Source organism: Castor canadensis, chromosome 5 (genome assembly GCF_047511655.1).
Source record: "Castor canadensis chromosome 5, mCasCan1.hap1v2, whole genome shotgun sequence".
In the NCBI taxonomy this organism is placed as follows: Eukaryota; Metazoa; Chordata; class Mammalia; order Rodentia; family Castoridae; genus Castor; species Castor canadensis.
Genome location: NC_133390.1, coordinates 28,053,101 through 28,059,311, shown reverse-complemented (window position 1 = coordinate 28,059,311; position 6,211 = coordinate 28,053,101). Strand labels below are relative to the sequence as shown.

The 6,211-nt window shown below is 35.2% G+C and overlaps 1 long non-coding RNA gene across 1 annotated transcript in view; it reads right to left on the bottom strand.

The window, feature by feature from the left end:
* Positions 1 to 1,017: 1,017 nt before the first annotated feature.
* The window catches only part of LOC141423044 (uncharacterized), a 40,704-nt gene continuing 35,510 nt past the window's right edge, over positions 1,018 to 6,211 (bottom strand). Inside the window, exons 3-4 of the long non-coding RNA XR_012447708.1 lie at positions 5,840 to 6,052; positions 1,018 to 4,483 (exon numbers count right to left, since the gene is read on the bottom strand). This is a non-coding gene — a long non-coding RNA (uncharacterized lncRNA). The remainder of the gene's footprint in view (positions 4,484 to 5,839; positions 6,053 to 6,211) is intronic.

The following is a 6,211-nucleotide window of genomic DNA, read 5'->3' as shown; positions in this document are numbered from 1 at the left end:
ATTCATGGTCCCACGGCTAACAGGAAGCTGTGGCTCACTGTCGCTGCCCAGAATCTGTGAGGGCATTTCGCTACATACTGCCAGTTTACAAAAACACTAAAATTAAAAATTTGAAGTTTGGTTTCTATTGAATGTATGCCTCTTTCACATTATAATAAAGTTAGACAAAATCATAAGTGAATCCATAGTAAGTCAGGGATCACCTGTATGGCAGAATGTTGAAGAGAATCAACTATAAGCAACAGAGGAAATACCACACGTGTCCTCAAGGAGGCGACAAGGTAGACAGGTCAGTTATAGGTGAACAAACAAATTCTAGGTTCTGAGAATGGAAAGGCAGAAGAGGAGATGAATCCATGCACCATCAAGATAGAAAGCTTCAGAGTACATTTCTGCCTCCAGTTTTTGGCAAATGTTGGCAAGGGAAGACAGTTCCTGGGTGTTGAGTGACATGTTGGAGGAAAGGAAGAAGTGGAAAACAGTTTCTAAGAAATTCAAGGCCCCAGGGTCATTCCTGGTCCCTAAAGATGATACAATGACAGGGACCTTAACAGTTTCACTTTTTTTTTCTGATATACTATCTGAATTTAAAAAACCCAGAACAGAAGAACAAGAAAATCCAGTTAGGACCTAGTTCTACATCCATTATCCAGGCAAAAGACTATGGAACCAAATCTATTGGAACAGTTTATGTTTGCCAAATGAACCATTTCAAATATTAAAATGACATCAATACAGGTTTCTGGAGAGGATCACTGACATCAATAGCATTGCCAAAAGTGAAACACAAACTTCTGAACATTTGTCATATTTAGAAAGCTCTATTTTTTTTTCAGTTCTTTTCCACAGAACTGGAGAAAGGAAACAGAAATTACTGTGGTAGAAGGGGAAGGAAACCAAAATTTAATGAAAGCTTATCATTGGCTTCACACTGTACTATGTACTTTATATATTATCTCATTTTGTAAATTTATGATATATGTGAATTGTGCTAAAGATGCAAAAGATAGCATTGTGTGGTTACAGACATTTCAGGGTTTAATGATGAACATGCCATCCCAAATTACTTTATCAGTAGCATTTATTAATTGTTGAAATTAAAACTCTTTTTCAAACCAATCAACACTGAGAGAGGTCTACAAATATACATGTATTCATATACACCCCTTTTACATTTTCATGTATACACTTTCCTGGAGACTTAAACAACTTTAGTTACAAGCCCTGTGGGATCCAACATGATCTATTGAAAATTTTCTGTCATTGTAACAAGGTTGTGAGGAAGGTCAGGGCAAATTACACAATGGGTTTTATTTGTGATATTTACAAGTCAAAGTTGTCAAGAGGTGGTGCACATCTCCCATTCTCTCAGCCTTGCATACAGAGGCCTGAAGTGGCTGATAGTGCAACTTGTTCCCTCTTAATTCACTTCTTATGGTATAAGCAGAGAATGACTCTTCAGTGTCTTAGCTTGGGTTTCCCTGAAGGCAAAGTCTCAGATAAAAATATTTGAGCAACATATTTGGTGACGCTATTTCATGTGGGCAAGAATAAGGGACAGGCAGAGACATATTTGAAAAGAGGGAAAATGACACCAAATGAATTATTCATTTGGTCACTCAACACTGTGGTACAGCCTGACCTATATGACACACATATCAGGATAATAAACTCAAAACAAGAGGCGTTGATTTTCTGTCTCCTGATGGCTAAGAACTGTCCTAGGGCACATTAATTTAACATGCAATTCCTATTACATTTCTTAAATTTGTGTCACAGATACCCTAGAAAAGGATCAAAAGTCTCACATCCCATACCTGAGGGGAGGTAAATTTAGATTGCTTCTATAGGAAACTGATCAAATTCCATGATTGTTATAACATGGGATGTTTTACCAAGTTTATGATATGCAAATTTTCCTTAAAATAGAATACTAACTATTTTGGACTCATCACTAATAGCATAGGTGCTAGCTATCATACCTTAGTTCCTAGAGACTTTGGGACCCCATAGGAGGTTGCAACATCTCCTGCTGGGTGAAGGGTGCCACCCATCCCATGGGAATTTGGATTTGCAATGTAGCTGGAGTAAACACAAGACTCCAGTACAGTATATCCATTGCCAGGAAAGGCACCCAAGATTGCATTTGGAATTCCTCATTGACACTCATGGTCAGGTCTATACATTTTGTATGTAAATTCTTCTAATAAAACGATGAGCAAGTTTTTAAGTTGAATATTTTTAGGCACAGATAAAACCTGATCTTGTTTATTTGATAAATACTATACTGGGCTGAATTCTCACATTTTATGCTTATGAGTTATAAAGTAAAGTTTGACTAGAAGGAAGATTCTCCATGTCTTGCTTTAGAGATAGGGATGTGGGTATGGATCAAAGCAATCTGAGAATCCTTCCACTCTCTTATACATCACAGAGGCTATTAACTATTCCGCATCTTTGGTATCATAAATTAGAGAATTATGTTGATAGTATTTTCTATTTAAGAAGTCCTATGCTTTGTTTCGACAGAGGATCTTTTCTTGATTAATAACTCCTTCAATGATACTCGGGTTCTCCCTAGACCACCACTCTGCAGCTGAGTAGACAGTTCGTCATAATACTAAATAACCTTTTAATGCTTTCAATTTGGTTGTTGTTTTTTTAATGCTAATCTCTTCTTCTTCTATTCTCGTACTTCCCATAACTCTACTTATTTTTCACATCTTCCTGTGATGTAATATCAGTCCAATGAATCTTTGTCCAAAATATCCTTGTTTAAGATACCTTTTCACTGAAGTCACTTAATTTCTTTTTCCAATTCTATAGATAATTCTACTTCACAAATCTAGTCACTTCCAAACTCCACTTCTTTTAATCAGCATATAACAAATAATAAGGGAAAAATCACATCTTTTGAATGTCACGTACGGAGAAACAACAACAAAAAACAGGTATCCATTCATCCATTTCTCCTTTGAGCAAATATTTGTCAAGTCACAATATGCATAGACCTCTGTTCTCTGTGCTGTGGGATACTGTAGAATGTAAAAGACCTGGGGCCCAAGAATGTGCAAACTAATGTTGCTAACTCCATTTTGTCAAGTAATTTTGGTATGGGAAATAACCAGTGGGAAAGCAAGTGGGGAAAGAAAAATAAGTAGAAAGTCTCTGAACAGATGTTCAACACGGCAGGAGACGGCATTTGAGACTGAGGATGCAACTTATAAAAAGAAAAGTGCAGAGTAGCTTGCATTTTGAAAAGAACCCTAGATGAAAAAAGATTATACTTTGTGGCAAAGACACTATAGGGAGACCTAAATGAGATCCTGAATACTTGCCTTGTAGAACCACAGAGAAGAATTTGGGGTTAAAAAGCCCATTAGCAGATGACATGCCTGGAAGCAGTACTTAGCCACTGAGCATTTGTGGTGGGCTGTGTTCCTGCACGTAGTTTATAAAGCCAACTCATTGGCTTTTATTTAGCATCTTTTATGTGGAAAATGATTTACGCTGCATTCTTGTTATCCAGTGTTTTAGAGAACCAGCCATTTATATGGTTATATAATTGTATAAAAAACATAAAATTAACAACCACAAGAATCATTTTTAAGATTTCTTCATTTTAAATTAAATCTAACATCGATATTATAAAACCCACAAGAACAAAATGAGATTAATTTTGCTACTAAAATGGATCTTCAAATGGTTTCAAGGCTCTTGGGGACTAAAGCTTAATAAGAATTGAACTCATGCCACACTGTTTTAGAGATGGTGGAAAGGGCCGAACACCATGAGGACATCTGTGAGAGTTCTATGCCAGTGAAGAGAGGCAGTAGAAGAAACACTTCCCGGTTCTTCAGTAAGAGCACCATGAGGCTGCCATTCAGAATGCAGTCCATTACAGCCATAGAGAAGCACAATTCTAGGTCACTAGACAAATTGAATTACAAAAGGGATTTTGCAAGAATCAAATCACATGTGATCTGAGTCAAAAGTCAGCAGGTTGTTCTCTAGGTGAAGAATGCAGCAAAAATAAGGTCTGAATGAAAGCAAATTCAAAGTCTGCAGTTCTGACTCTTGGAGGAAAGTCTAGAAGACAAGCCAAGAAATGCTTTCTATGTTGGACTATGTGGATGAAATGATTTGTCAAATTGTTTCTAGGTGGAGAAAAAATTAAAGTTCTCTGGCCAAGGTCAGAGCAGCTATCAAAGTTGTTACCAGATAAGTGATGTGAAAGGATGAACCACTGCTCTGAGGTTTTTTTTTTTTACCTATTCCATTTAAGTTAATGTTTTCAATCTCTGTTTGTTTTGTTTATAGTGGTCTTCTCTGTCTAAAGGTTTTTTTTTGTTTTTTTGTTTTTTTACCACTTTTTCATTTATTTACTCCTCTTTGAATGTGAGCTGGTTGAAAGCAAGGACTTTGTCCTGGTCACCAAGTATCTCTAGTCTGTGGACAGTGATGAACATACTGTAGCATTCACCTGTTAAAAGAATGAGTGAGTAAAGTGAAAAATTTGTAATAACAATCTTGCCAGACTATCACTGCTGTTGGCACAAAAGGATGGTAATGTAACATGATACCATTGATTAAAACTCCGATGATTTGAGCAGACAGAACTTGAGAGTAGAGGAACTCTGATAATAACTTTGCTGTTTATGGGTGTGCCCAGTAAATTTAATTCACCTTGTTTAATAAGAAGTATATAATATTAAATGTAATTTTGGCATAGGCTTAAAAAAAAGCATCCTTAATGCAATGACACATTAGTACTTTGGGCTGTTGTCACTTTTCTTCCCAAAGACAATTCAATAGTGTTAGGGTTATGTTATTGCACAGTACTTGAGAGGGCATTTGAATTCCATGACCATTTCTTTTTAAAACCAACAGCATGGGTTCTCCTTTTCGTCTCTGTAGCAATTACCATGGAATGGTTATTTTAAAAAATCTTGGATATTTCCATATTACCCATTTAAAAATACAATCAACTGTAAATGTATTTTTGAATCTTAAAAATATTTTGCACTCAATCTCATTTGCATGTTTTCTCCATGTGTGTGTGTGTGTCTCTCTCTCCTTAAATTAGAACTGATGTTTTATATCTAACTTATTGTAGACAAGCTATAAATTGCATGAAGGCAAAGACATTTTCCATTTCCTTCCCTGTCCAGCCCTTAGTGACAAGGTGGTACGGGATAGCCGATGGCCTGTTTCAAGCAGTACTTCCCAAAAGAATCTGCATTTTTAAAAATTTAAATCCTGGTTATTGATTTTGCATGTTTACAAATTAATTTTTATTTGTTCTTTTAAAAATTGGTTTAAAAGATTTTAAAAATAGGTTTTTGAAAGTTTAAAAATAATTTTAATTTTTTATTTCATATTTGCAAAGTAAGCTGTTGTCCATTGTTTAAAAGCTTATAGGAGTGTCTTACTCTTTCCTCTCCAGCTTACTACCACCTTCTTCACCATAATGATACTCTTTTGGAGACAAGAAATTTCATCTTAGTTCTTCCATTACTTAACTCATTTCAAAATATTATACAGTGTTGCTTTATTTTGATTAATAATCTTATCCATTATTTAACTCCACCATAATTTGGTAAAAAATCCATAGTCAGTATTGTCATTATTATGACTAATGTAAATTTTGCTCAATTCTGAGTCAAAGAGTACATTGTATTTAAGTAGTATTCTTGCACAATTTTTTCTTGGATTTAATAACTGCAACATTTTTTATCACTTTCCTTAGTTAACATTGAAATTATTGCTAAGTCATCATACATCTTTTAATAGCTGTATAAAATATCACCTATTCAACTTCCTGAATAGTCAAATGTACCTGATAATCTATTCATTTCTTCTTCATTTTTATCTCCTCTGGAAACATCCATCCTGGAGTGTTCTGTCTTCTCTGAAATTACTCTTATGATTTTGGACACTTGATAATCTGAGAATTCCTTTTGCCTCTTTCCATTTTGAATTTCTTGTTTTGTGATGTGAAATCGTCTTCATTGCTTTGTACGCTGTTATGAATGCAGCATGCTATTAGTTCCTGGAAAGGACAAAAGAGTGAACGTTTTTGTTTTATTTTTTTTTTCAGCCACATTTCAAAAAAGGATCTAGCTTCACTGTTATATATGGCTGATAGTGTGGTTGGATGTAGATTGTTAGAATGGGTATCACTTAGATAAAGCATTTGAAATGCATTGTG